Below are 15,002 nucleotides of genomic sequence, written 5' to 3' on the forward strand. Positions count from 1 at the left end.
TATATATATATATATATATCTATCAACTGGCTCCAGAAAGTTAAACAGATTTGTAAATTACTTCTATTAAAAAATCTTAATCCTTTCAGTACTTATGAGCTTCTGAAGTTTAGGTTGTTCTTTTCTGTCTAAGTAATCTCTGATGACACGTATCTCGGGAACCGCCCAGTTTAGAAGAGGTTTGCAATGGGAATTTGCTTCTAAACTGGGCGGTTCCCGAGACACGTGTCATCAGAGATTACTTAGACAGAAAAGAACAACCCTAACTCCAGAAGCTCATAAGTACTGAAAGGATTAAGACTTTTTAATAGAAGTAATTTACAAATCTGTTTAACTTTTTGGAGCCAGTTGATATATATAAAAAAGTTTTTTCCTGGAATACCCCTTAAAAACTATTTGTGTCTACAACACCAGCAGGTGTGTACTTTTGCCTCGCCTTTCACAGTATCAAGGCCCTTAAGACTTTAACAGGAACAAAATGGTACACCACTTAGATGTACGCACAGGTTAAACTTAATAGAAGACAATATGATTTTAGTGTTCTGCTCACCCTAACTGGCTGGCTACTATTAACTTTTCAGTTGTTGTACACACCAGTGTTGCAGCACACAGTCGCTGTATACTACACCCAAAATTGCACACTCTCTCTTAATCTCACTCCCTTCCCTATCAGTGTATCTAGGCTGGATTTGGGCTTGAGGTGAATCACTGCTGTAGAAATGCTTTTCTGTGCAACACACTGCTCTCTGTCCCTCTCTCTCTCTCTCTCTCTCTCTCTCTCTCTCTCTCTCTCTCTCTCTCTCTCTCTCTCTCTCTCTCTCTCTCTCTCTCTCTCTCTCTGCAATAGAACGCTGATGTGACAGAGGTGAATCTCTGCTGTAAAAATGCTTTTCTGTGCAACACACACTGCTGTCTGTCCCTCTCTCTCTGTAATAGAATGCTGATGTGACTGGTCGCAAGATGGCTGCCGATTATACAGGGCTGTGACATCACAGGGGTGACTGGCTGCATACTGCATATGATTCTGGGTTATCCCGCCAACCCTTGTTCACACCTTCCCAGGATTCCTTCCCCCATGTCCTCACATGTGCATCCGCCATTTTAGATGCCCGGCCCCTGGAGCCTGGACCGCACTAAATGGAGTTTAATGAAGTGATTTGAATTGCGGTGATATTCACATTCGTTCAAATTTTTTCGGAAATTCGTAACAAATTCAGATTTGTCAGATTTGATTCACTCATCCTCAGTCCACAACAAAGCCTTACCTTATGCTATGTTTAAAAATACTACACAATAATGTTGATCTTAACCCCTTAACGACGCAGGACGTATATTTACGTCCTGCGCCGGCTCCCGCGATATGAAGCTGGATCGCGCCGCGATCCCGCATCATATCGCGTCGGTCCCGACGCTAATCAACGGCCAGGACCCGCGGGTAATACCACACATCGCCGATCGCAGCGATGTGCGGTATTAACCCTTTAGAAGCAGCGGACAAAGCTGACCGCCGCTTCTAAAGTGAAACTGAAAGTATCCCGGCTGCTCAGTCGGGCTGTTCGGGACCGCCGCGGTGAAATCGCGGCGTCCCGAACAGCTGATCGGACATCGGGAGGGCTCTTACCTGCCTCTTCGGTGTCCGATCGACGAATGACTGCTCCGTGCCTGAGATCCAGGCAGGAGCAGTCAAGCGCCGAAAATGCTGATCACAGGCGTGTTAATACACGCCTGTGATCAGGATGAGAGATCAGTGTGTGCAGTGTTATAGGTCCCTATGGGACCTATAACACTGCAAAAAAAAAGTTAAAAAAAAGTGTTAATAAAGGTCATTTAACCCCTTCCCTAATAAAAGTTTGAATCACCCCCCTTTTCCCATAAAAAAAATAAAACAGTGTAAAAAAATAAATAAATAAACATATGTGGTATCGCCGCGTGCGTAAATGTCCAAACTATAAAAATATATCATTAATTAAGCCATACGGTCAATGGCGTACGCGCAAAAAAATTCCAAAGTCCAAAAAAGCGTATTTTGGTCACTTTTTATAACATTAAAAAATGAATAAAAAGTGATCAAAAAGTCCGATCAAAACAAAAATCATACCGATAAAATCTTCAGATCACGACGCAAAAAATGAGTCCTCATACCGCCCCGTACGTGGAAAAATAAAAAAGTTATAGGGGTCAGAAGATGACATTTTTAAACGTATAAATTTTTCTGCATGCAGTTATGATTTTTTCCAGAAGTGCGACAAAATCAAACCTATATAATTAGGATATCATTTTAACCGTATGGACCTACAGAATAATGATAAGGTGTAATTTTTACCGAAATATGCACTGCGTAGAAACGGAAGCCCCCAAAAGTTACAAAATGGCTTTTTTTTTTCGATTTTGTCGCACAATGATTTTTTTTTCCGTTTCGCCGTGCATTTTTGGGTAAAATGACTAATGTCACTGCAAAGTAGAATTGGCGACGCAAAAAATAAGCCATAATATGGATTTTTAGGTGGAAAATTGAAAGGGTTATGATTTTTAAAAGGTAAGGAGGAAAAAACGAAAGTGCAAAAGCGGAAAAACCCTGAGTCCTTAAGGGGTTAATATACTGAAAAGATTTATAAATCAAAACAAATAATAATGTAACAGTTTTATGAAAGTTTTATGAACAGTGAGGATTCGGTGAGAAGAAACTTACTGTTGGATTTCCACAACCATTTTTATAGAAAATAAACGTTATTAGACTAAAATCTTTCCTTGACTTCTTTGGATTGTCTTTGGTTTTATATGGAGGCACACAGAGCTTTATGCTCACCAACTAATCTGTCATATGATCTATGAGAAATAACATTGTGGCATGCAATATCTCATGTCATATGAAGGATTCATACTTCCTTTAACCTTTTAACCCCTTAAGGACTCAGCCCATTTTGGCCTTAAGGACTCAGACAATTAAATTTTTACGTTTTCATTTTTTCCTCCTCGCCTTCTAAAAATCATAACTCTTTTATATTTTCATCCACAGACTAGTATGAGGGCTTGTTTTTTGCGAGACCAGTTGTCCTTTGTAATGACATCACTCATTATATCATAAAATGTATGGCGCAACCAAAAAACACTATTTTTGTGGGGAAATTAAAACGAAAAACGCAATTTTGCTAATTTTGGAAGGTTTTGTTTTCACGCCGTAAAATTTCTGGTAAAAATGACATGTGTTCTTTATTCTGAGGGTCAATACGATTAAAATGATACCCATTATTATATACTTTTATATTATTGTTGCGCTTAAAAAAAATCACAAACTTTTTAACCAAATTAGTACGTTTATAATCCCTTTATTTTGATGACCTGTAACTTTTTTATTTTTCCGTATAAGCGGCGGTATGGGGGCTCATTTTTTGCGCCATGATCTGTACTTTTTTTTGATACCACATTTGCATATAAAAAACTTTTAATACATTTTTTATAATTTTTTTTAAATAAAATGTATTAAAAAAGTAGGAATTTTTGACTTTTTAAATTTTTTTTCGTTCACGCCGTTCACCGTACGGGATCATTAACATTTTATTTTAATAGTTCGGACATTTACGCACGCGGCGATACCAAATATGTCTATAAAAAATGTTTTTTACGCTTTTTGGGGGTAAAATAGGAAAAAACGGACGTTTAACTTTTTTATTGGGGGAGGGGATTTTTCACTTTTTTTTTACTTTTACTTTTACATTTTTTTTACATTTTTTTTTACACTTGAATAGTCCCCATAGGGGACTATTCATAGCAATACCATGATTGCTAATACTGATCTGTTCTATGTATAGGACATAGAACAGATCAGTATTATCGGTCATCTCCTGCTCTGGTCTGCTCGATCACAGACCAGAGCAGGAGACGCCGGGAGCCGCACGGAGGAAGGAGAGGGGACCTCCGTGCGGCGTTATGAATGATCGGATCCCCGCAGCAGCGCTGCGGGCGATCCGATCGTTCATTTTAATCGCGAACTGCCGCAGATGTCGGGATCTGTATTGATCCCGGCACCTGAGGGGTTAATGGCGGACGCCCGCGAGATCGCGGGCGTCGGCCATTGCCGGCGGGTCCCTGGCTGCGATCAGCAGCCGGGATCAGCCGCGCATGACACGGGCATCGCTCCGATGCCCGCGGTTATGCTTAGGACGTAAATGTACGTCCTGGTGCGTTAAGTACCACCTCACCAGGACGTACATTTACGTCCTGCATCCTTAAGGGGTTAAAGAGCAAGCGTTTTTCCGTTTTTGCACTTTTGTTTTTTCCTCCTTACCTTTTAACCCCTTAAGGACGCAGCCCTTTTTCACCTTAAGGACTGAGCCCTTTTTCGCAATTATGACCACCGTCACTTTAAGAATTAATAACGCGAAAACGCTTTTACCGAATATTCTGATTCTGAGATAGTTTTTTCGTGACATATTCTACTTTATGTTGGTGGTAAATTTTCGGCGTTACTTGCATCCTTTTTTGGTGAAAAATCCCAAAATTTCATGAAAATTTAAAAAATTTTGCATTTTTCTAACTTTGAAGCTCTCTAATTGTAAGGAAAATGGATATTACAAATACATTTTATTTTTCTTCACAAATACAATATGTCCACTTTATGTTGGCATCATAAAATGGACATATTTTTGCTTTTTGAAAAAATTTGAGAGCTTCAAAGTAGAGCAGCAATTTTCAAAAATGTCATGAAAATTGCTAAATCTGAAAGGACAGATGTTACAGAACTACAACTCCCAGCATGCCTGGGCAAGTCGAGGCATGCTGAGAGTTGTAGTTTGGCAACATCTGGAGGGCTACTGTTTGGGCACCACTGTAACAGTGGTCTCCAAACTGTGACCCTCCAGATGTTGCAAAACTACAACTCCCAGCATGCCCAGACAGCCTTTGGCTGTCTGGGCATGCTGGGAGTTGCAGTTTGGCCCCCCTAGTGGTTGCCACAGTAAAGATCGATTTACTTTCACTTTCAATTCCCCCCCCCCACTGTCGATTCCCTACCTGATCAGGATCCAGCAGGCTCCAGCGAAGATCCCAGGTCCCCAGGCATCTTCTCCTGCAGGTACGGCCTCCATTTTCTTCCCAGAGCCCCTCGACATCCAGGGGCGGGCAGAACGGGGCTGCGCTGCCATTGGTCAGAACTCCGCTTTGCGACCTCACTCCTATCCTTTAGGCTGATCGGGGCTGTTGCTGACAGCTCCGATCAGCCCTATTTTCTGGGTGATCGGGTCACCAGATACCCGATCAGCCCGGAATTGGAGAAAATCTCATGTCTGAATTGACATGCGATTTCTCCGATCGCCGACATGGGGGGGTCTCAGGACCCCCCTGGGTGATGTGCCAGGGTGCCTGCTGAATGATTTCAGCAGACATCCGGTTCCGGTCCCCAACCGGCTAGCGAAGGTTAAAAATTGAAGAGGTTAAAAATCATAACTCTTTCAATTTTGCACCTAAAAATCCATAATGGCTTTTTTATTGTGCCACTAATGCTACTTTGTAATGACATCAGTCATTTTAAACAAAAATCTATGACGAAACAAAAAAAAAAAACTCATTGCAACAAAATTGAAGAAAATATGCCATTTTGTAACTTTTGGGGGCTTCCATTTCTCCGCAGTAAAGTTTTCTGTAAAAATGACACCTTATATTTATTCTGAAGGTTCATACGATTAAAATGATACCCTACTTATATAGATTTGATTGTGTCTTACTTCTGGAAAAAATCATAACTGCATGCACGAAAATTAATATGTTTAAAAATGTCCTCTTTTTACCCCAATAAATTTTTTCTTTGTGGGTGGTATTCTTTGTGGCGTGATCTGAAGTTTTTATCGGTACCATTTTTATTTTTATCTGACTTTTTGATCGCTTTTTGTTCATTTTTTATGTTATAAAAAGTGACCAAAAATACGCTATTTTGGACTTTGGATTTTTTTTTTACATGTACGTGATTGACTGTGCGGTTTACTTAATGATATATTGTTAAAGTTCAGACATTTACGCACGCGGCAATACCACACATGTTTATTTTTATTTCCATAGTTGTTTTTTTTTTATGGGAAGGGGTTAAATCACGTTTATTAACTTTTTTTTACACTTTTTTTTGCAATGTTATAGCCCTCCATATTGCCCCCTTTGGGGGCTATAACATTGCACAAACTGATCACTTACACTGATCACTGATATGCCATAGCATAGCATTGATCAGTGTTATCTGTGCTTGATTGCTCAAGCCTGGATTTCATCAAACGCTGATCAAACAGCGAGAAGCCTGGTAAGGCACCTCCCGCTGTCCTCTCAGCTGTTCGGGACGCCACAATTTCACAGCAAAGGTCCCGAACAGCTCCTCTGAGCATGGATTTCTCCCGTTTTAGACACCACAATCAACTTTGATTGCGGTGTCTAAAGGCTTAATACCGGACATAAGCCTGATTGGTGATGTCCGGTATTAGCCGTTGATCCTGGTTGCTGATAGCAACTGTGACCCAGCATATATGAAGCGCACTCAGCTTCTGAGCGTGCTTCACAGATCGGGAGCCAGCCATGGACGTAAATATACGTATCTGGTCATTAAGGGGTTAAAGGTATTACTTCTAATGGAGAATACAGTGCCTTAGGAAGGCACCATACAGCAGCACATGAAGTGCCCTCTGCTTCATAATAGAGTCGCAGGGACTTTATGTGCCACGGTATATGTTTCCATGCTGTTACTGACATTTGAAGAGTGGGAATAGTAATTTTATGATAGATAAGACACACCACTTCTTGCCCTCTATTATCTACTTTGTGTAGCATAGCATTTTAAAATTACTTTATATCAGTTTTGCATTGTTGCTTATGTTTCCTATATTACATATACATTGAGAGCTATTAGCCATTGATTTATATAATAATTATTGATTTGCATTACTATTTTTGTTTATTTGCAAAGAAAACTCATAAAATATACAGTATTTACAATTTGGTTAATTAAGTCAAACACAAGACAAGTAGGTTAAAGGACAACTGCAGCGGAATTACACTTATCCCCTATCCACAGGATAGGAGATAAGTGTTTGATCGCGGGGGGTCCGATCGCTGAGACCCCCCTCGATCTCCCTAACGGGGCACCAGCATTAGCGCCCATGGTGACGTAGTGTCGACCTAGAGGTCGACGGTGACACCCCGTCTCCTCCCCGTCCCCATACAGTTCTATGGGGGATGCAAAGAGGCTGCCTCCCCGCCTCTCCCAGAGAGATGTATGGAGGAGGCGTGCCCCCTGCACGGGAGAGCCGCGGCCCCGTACAGGAGATCGCTGGGAGCCCCAGTGTTCGGACCCCCCGCGATCAAACACTTATCCCCTATCTTGAGGATAGGGGATAAGTGTTTGTAACGCTGCAGATGTCCTTTAAGAAGGACGTAGTTCACTTACCGTATTTTTCGCCGTATAAGCACTTTTTCTTCCCCAAAACTGGGGGGGGAAAGTTGATGCTTCTTATACGGTGAATGCACACCTATCGCGGCGGTCCCTGCGGCCATCAACTGCCGGGACCCGCGGCTAATACAGGACATCACCGATCGCGGTGATGCCCTGTATTAACCCTTCAGACGTGGCGATCAAAGCTGACCGCCGCGTCTGAAGCGAAAGTGACACTAACCCGGCTGCACCGGGAGGGACCTTATCTGCCTCCTCGGTGTCTGCTCCGTGCCGGAATCCCCTGCATGGCTGGTGCTCTCCTTCGTCGTCATCACGTCGTTGCGCACACCGCCCCTTCATCCAATAGGGCGGCGTGCGTAGCGGCATGCGTAGCGATGTGATGGCTGCGATGGAGAGCAAGGATACCGGGAAGCAGAGACGTTCCAGAGTGACGGGGACACCGCGGGGACGCGGCAACAGAGATGGAGGGCGACATCCAGGGCAGCGGTGGCGAATGGTGACGGGTCTGGAGCAAAGAGGGACACGTGAGTACAGTATTACCTCCTATACCAGCCAACGGCTGTCCGGGAATGCTGGGAGTTGTAGTTTTGCAACATCTGGAGGTCCGCTGTTTGAAGATCACTGTCCTATACTTTACATTGTATTCTAGATTTTCCTCCTTTAAAATTGGGTGTGTCTTATATGCCGGAGCGTCCTATATGGCGAAAAATATGTTATTTATTGTATATTTTTGGCTTATGGTGACTGCTGCATATAACAGTGTTCACTTTACCGAAAGAAAATAACAATTAAATGGAATCTTTTTCATCTGGGAGATAGCACACTCTCCATAACCCCTTTGTCGCTCCAGGGCAGGCTCTTCTTACACACTGTAGTGACATTCGGGAACAGATGTGACAGAGGAAAATGTTTATGCTGTACATGATCAGGTGTATGTTAAATTGATGAATACTTTATCCATAATAATAGAATTCTACTCTATTCACCTTTGAGTTCACGTCATGAAAATATGAATGCAGTCAATTACACCTTTACATTAGATGCTAAAACCTTGCATACACAACCTTGAAACAGAGCAAGAATGAAAATTGAAATCTGAAATGTCAATAACCGTCAGTATTGAGTATAAAAATAAATAAATAAATAAATAAAACCTCTGCTCATTTATGTAGGTTTTGATGATGATAGAAGTTTAGATTTGACTCTGAGGTATTCATCAAAGTCACACCTCAAATAACTCGGAGCTGAGTCATCCGTCCAAATGCACTTATTAAAGCCAATGTCAATGTAATAGGATAGGCAAGTAAATATATTCATGTGAGGAAATGATGAAATGCAATGTAATCCAAGTAATAAAGAAATAAAATGCATTTTATTGACTTAAAATGTAGGAAGTGAAGTTTGTAAAAGCTACAAGGAACATTATAAAGAAGAGAACTATATTTACACTTTTAATGGATACATTAGGACATTTAGAAAGCCAGAAACGTAGGATTTAAAAAATGTTCCATTAAGGGTGCATCTAGTTTTGCAAACATAAATTTATTTTTTGCATATAAATAGGCACAAGGCATGGCCTGTTTGGAGGCACATAGTGCCACTACTGCATAGGAACTCTGGGGGAGGTTTATCATTGCTTTTAGAGCATTTTTTGTCTTTGTTTATGTTTTGGCGCAGTTCAGGAGCAAGAAGCATATTTACCAACTTTTATGTGTCTTTTGATACAGACAGTTTCACGCTTTTTTCCTACCCGTAGAGCTTTTTCTTTTTGACCATGCAGTGGTCACGTATTTATAATTTGGAACTTTTGTCAAAAGTCGCTATTTTGTGCGCAAAGGTACTTTTTCAGTTGCAAAGCTACACCATCTACCAGTAGGTGTGAGAATCACTTCTACCTTCCGCAATTCAACCTTTAACCCCTTGTGGACGACAGCGTCCCACTCCCCTTCTATGACATGCGCTCAGGAGCTGAGCGCGGGTCATAGCTGGGTGGTCCTGGCAGCTATCTGCCACCAGGACCCATCTCTAATGTCAGACATCACTGATCACTGAGATGCCCGGCTTTAACCCCTTAGACACCACAATCAAATTTTATTGTAGTGTCTAAAATGCAAGTAAAAATGTCTCGGCAGCTCTCTGAAAGTAAGTAAAAACACCTAACCTGCCAAATGCAGGACCCGGGAAAGTGTTTTCTTCCCTCCCTCACAAGTGTCCAGAAAAAGTCTATGTGGTAGAGCTTTTCCCACCACAGCAGAGCTGCGCAAAATTCATCATCCTGCTGCACCTTCTTGATAAATAAGATGCACACTAGTCAAACCCACCACACAAATAATCGTGGGAAAATAGCTCTAATGTAGACATTCTTTGATAAATCTGGGCCTCTATCTGGAGCCTTATTTATTTCCATATAGCACCATATTGCCAAGTTATCAAAGAACATTTTCATAATATGACATCCAGTGAAAGATTGCAAGTTTTCTCTTTGTTTCTTTAAAAATCAGAGAGGAAAATCATAGAATCGGTGGCACATAAAGGTACAGTATGGGTCCATACATTCATGCAGATCCCATACATTTCAAAACTTGTATCTAGACATAACTCATCTGTCAGCATGAGGTCTAACTTTGAATTATATTAACCCCTTAATGACCAAGGACGTATATTTACGTCCTTGGCCTGCTCCCGTGATATAACGCGTGGTCACGCGGGGACCCCGTGTCATACCGGTCGGTCCCAGCATGTATCTGAAGCCGGGACCCGGGGCTAATAGCACGCAGCAGCGATCGCGGTGTCCCGTGCTATTAACCCTTTAGACGCGGCATTCAAAGTTGAATGCCACTTCTAAAACGAAAGTGAAAGCTGCCCGGCTGCTCAGTGGGGCTGATCGGGACCACTGCAGTGAAAATGCGTTGTCCCGATTAGCTGGGACATGAGCGGAGGTCCTCTTACCTTCCTCTGGCGTGTCCCTTCAGTGATTGATTGCTCCAAGCCTGAGATGCAGGCTTGAGCAATCGACCGCCAATAACACTGATCAATGCAAAGCTATGGCTTTGCAGTGAACAGGGTATAAGATCAGTGTATGCAATGTTATAGCCCCCTATGGGAGCTATAACACTGCAAAAAAAAGTGTTAAAAAAAGTTAATAAATGTCATTTAACCCTTTCCCTAATAAAAGTTTGAACCACCCCCCTTTTCCTATAAAAAAAAACAAACATAACATGTAAATAAAAATAAATATCAACATATGTAGTATCGCCGCATGCGTAAATGTCCGACCTATAAAAATATATCATTAATTAAACCACACGGTCAATGGCATACGCGCCAAAAAAATTCCAAATTCCCAAATAACGTATTTTTGGTCACTTTTTATATCAAGAAAAAAATGAATAAAAGCAATCAAAAAGTCTGATCAATACAAAAATGGTACCACTAAAAACTTCAGATCACGGTGCAAAAAATGAGCCCTCATACCGCCCCATAAGCTGTAAAATTAAAAAGTTATAGGGGTCAGAAGATGACAATTTTAAACGTATACATTTTCCTGCATGTAGTTATGATTTTTTACAGAAGTACGACAAAACCAAACCTATATAAGTAGGATATCATTTTAATCGTATGGACCTACAGAATCAAGATAAGGTGTCATTTTTACCAAAAAATGTACTGCGTAGAAACGGAAGCCCCAAAATGGCGTTTTTTCTTCAATTTTGTCGCACAATGATTTGTTCCCGTTTTTCCGTAGATTTTTGGGTAAAATGACTGATGTCACTGCAAAGTAGAATTGGTGGTGCAAAATCTAAGCCCTCATATGGATCTCTAGGTGCAAAATTGAAAGGGTTATGATTTTTAAAAGGTGAGGAGGAAAAAACGAAAGTGCAAAAATGGAAAAACCCATGGTCTTTAAGGGGTTAACCAAGGATACACTAACATATTCATATGCTCATACAAACTGTCTGTGTCTTAAAAAAAAATTAAAACCTTAAATTTTAATCGAAACTGCATTCACATGTGGCAAATTTCTGCTGGTTTCCGATGTAGATTGTGTCTCAAAAATCTACAACAAATCGCTGTCTTTGGTGTTCACACATCTTCCATACATTTTAGCTAAGAGAGACGGGCAGAAGTGTGGCCACCTCTATTTCATCTGTGCCTGGATGTAGCATTTTTATATGATGAATTTTGGGTCGGTTAGCTTCATTATGCTAAACGTCCTAAAGGATGCTTTATTTTAGAAAGTGAAAAATTAATTTATAAAACATAATAAAAATGTAAGATTTCAGAATTATGACCGGATTAGAATATTTGCCATTTGGTAACAAATAGTGGTACCAAGGGTTGGATATATAACATGTTCTTATAGTCGCCTACATAACAACTCTACGCAACGTCCTCATGACTATACACAGCCAAAAGTAACTACAGTGTCCAAGTACTGAAGCAGTGTTAAGCAATGCCTGTAAATATCAACATACAGTCACCATATTCCACCAGATATTTTCACCTGGATTGAGATCTGAAATCTTTGGTGGCAATATGATGGATCTGATGAAGAAAATATTTTTTTTTATATTCTTTGTTTTGTGGCAAGAAACATTATCATCCTAAAAATAACTACATTATCACCAAGCCTGTTTTCTATCAATGGAATCAGAAAAATGTACAAAATATTTATGTGCAGCTGTGCATTAACCATTGTGGGTATGGTTGACATCTCCCCTGGTTCTTTACCTTATAAGCAACACTAGAGATGTCACGAATTGTTCGCCGGCGAACAGTTTACGGCGAACTTAGCATGTTCGCGTTCGCATCGTCTGTCGAACATATGTGAAGTTCGATTCACCCCCTATACTTTAACATTGCGGTAAACTTTGAGTCAGCAGATACATTACAGCCAATCAGCAGCAGTCCCTCCCTTCTAGACCCACCTATCCTCCTGCACGGATGCCGTTTCACCTTCATTCGGCATGCTGCAGGCTTAGAAAGTGGAGGGACAGAGAAGCTGCTCCTGCTGTAATAGGGAAAGCAATAGCTAGGTTGCTGCTAGGTGGTGTATTCAGGGTCCACTTTACTCCTAAAGCACTAGTCTAACATCTGCTTTAAGGACAGCACCCAAAAAAGCCCTTTTTAGGGCTCAAAAACAGTCAGTGTGTCTTGCAACATCTGGAGGCACCCTGGTTGGGAGGGAAACGCTGGTTAAAAGGGCTACTCCAGTGTAAAACTTAAGTTCCTTCAAGCAACTTACTGCAGTATTAAAAGGGCTATAAGTTCAGTCCATGTGTCTTGCAACAGCTGGAGGCACCCTGGTTGGGAGGGGACCGCTGGTTAAAAGGGGTACTCCAGTGTAAAACTTAAGTTCCTTCAAGAAACTAACTACAATATTAAAAGGGCTATAAGTTCAATCCGTGTGTCTTGCAACTGCTGGAGGCACCCTGGTTGGGGACCTCTGCTTAACCCCTTAAGGACTCAGCCCATTTTGGCCTTAAGGACTCAGACAATTTAATTTTTACGTTTTAATTTTTTCCTCCTCGCCTTCTAAAAATCATAACTCTTTTATATTTTCATCCACAGACTAGTATGAGGGCTTGTTTTTTGCGCGAACAGTTGTCCTTTTTAATGACATCACTCATTATATCATAAAATGTATGGCGCAACCAAAAAACACTATTTTTGTGGGGAAATTAAAACGAAAAACGCAATTTTGCTAATTTTGAAAGGTTTCGTTTTCACGCCGTACAATTTATGGTAAAAATTACATGTGTTCTTTATTCTGAGGGTCAATACGATTAAAATCATACCCATTATTATATACTTTTATATTATTGTTGCGCTTAAAAAAAATCACAAACTTTTTAACCAAATTAGTACGTTTATAATCCCTTTATTTTGATGACCTATAACTTTTTTATTTTTCCGTATAAGCGGCGGTATGGGGGCTCATTTTTTGCGTCATGATCTGTACTTTTTTTTGATACCACATTTGCATATGAAAAACTTTTAATTAATTTTTATAATTTTTTTTTTTTTATAAAATGCATTACAAAAGTAGGAATTTTGGACTTTTATTTTTTTTTTCGTTCACGCCGTTCACCGTACGGGATCATTAACATTTTATTTTAATAGTTCGGACATTTACGCACGCGGCGATACCAAATATGTCTATAAAAAATGTTTTTTTACGCTTTTTGGGGGTAAAATAGGAAAAAACGGACGTTTTACTTTTTTATTGGGGGAGGGGATTTTTCACTTTTTTTTTACTTTTACTTTTACATTTTTGTACATTTTTTTTACACTTGAATAGTCCCCATAGGGGACTATTCATAGCAATACCATGATTGCTAATACTGATCTTTTCTATGTATAGGACATAGAACAGATCAGTGTTTTCGGTGATCTTCTGCTCTGGTCTGCTCGATCACAGACCAGAGCAGGAGACGCCGGGAGCCGCACGGAGGAAGGAGAGGGGACCTCCGTGCGGCGTTATGAATGATCGGATCCCCGCAGCAGCGCTGCGGGCGATCCGATCATTCATTCAAATTGCGAACTGCCGCAGATGCCGGGATCTGTATTGATCCCGGCCCCTGAGGGGTTAATGGCGGACGCCCGCGAGATCGCGGGCGTCGGCCATTGCCGGCGGGTCCCTGGCTGCGATCAGCAGCCGGGATCAGCCGCGCATGACACGGGCATCGCTCCGATGCCCGCGGTTATGCATAGGATGTAAATGTACGTCCTGGTGCGTTAAGTACCACCTCACCAGGACGTACATTTACGTCCTGCGTCCTTAAGGGGTTAAAAGGGGAACTCCGCTGGCAACCTTTTTTGCTCACTGTCACACGAGTGCAAATCACATTTGGTGTGACAGTTGTTCAAATAAAAAAATACAAATATATATACCTTTTTTGGCTGTGAAATAAAACCAGTGCTGCCTAAAGGGGCTCTAACTATGTGCTGCCTAAAGGAGGGCTCTAACTATGTGCTGCCTAATATGGGGGAATTGATGTGCTGCCTAAAGGGGGATCTAAATATGTGCTGCCTAAAGGGGGCTCTATGTGCTGCCTAAAGGGAGGCTCTAACTATGTGCTGCCTAATATGGGGGAATCTATGTGCTGCCTAAAGGGGGGCTCTATGTGCTGCCTAAAGGGGGGCTCTAACTATGTGCTGCCTAACATGGGGGAATCTATGTGCTGCCTAAAGGGGGATCTAAATATGTGCTGCCTAAAGGGGGCTCTATGTGCTGCCTAAAGGGAGGCTATAACTATGTGCTGCCTAATATGGGGGAATCTATGTGCTGCCTAAAGGGGGGCTCTATGTGCTGCCTAAAGGGGGGCTCTAACTATGTGCTGACTAACATGGGGGAATCTATGTGCTGCCTAAAGGGGGGATCTTATTATGTAATGCCTAAAGGGGGGATCTAATTTTGTGATGCCTAAAGGGGGCTCTAACTATGTACTGCCTAAAGGGATCTCTATGTGCTGCCTAAAGGGAGGCTCTAACTATGTTCTGCCTAATATGGGGGAATCTATGTGCTGCCTAAAGGGGATCTAACTATGTGATGCCTAAAGGGGGGATCTAACTA

At 41.4% G+C, this 15,002-nt stretch overlaps 1 long non-coding RNA gene across 1 annotated transcript in view; it reads right to left on the reverse strand.

Moving 5' to 3' along the window:
* Nucleotides 1–7,990: 7,990 nt before the first annotated feature.
* LOC130357035 (uncharacterized) overlaps nucleotides 7,991–15,002 on the reverse strand; it is a 143,144-nt gene continuing 136,132 nt past the window's right edge. Inside the window, exon 4 of the long non-coding RNA XR_008889077.1 lies at nucleotides 7,991–8,120. This is a non-coding gene — a long non-coding RNA (uncharacterized LOC130357035). The remainder of the gene's footprint in view (nucleotides 8,121–15,002) is intronic.

Source organism: Hyla sarda, chromosome 1, assembly GCF_029499605.1.
Source record: "Hyla sarda isolate aHylSar1 chromosome 1, aHylSar1.hap1, whole genome shotgun sequence".
Lineage (NCBI taxonomy): Eukaryota > Metazoa > Chordata > Amphibia > Anura > Hylidae > Hyla > Hyla sarda.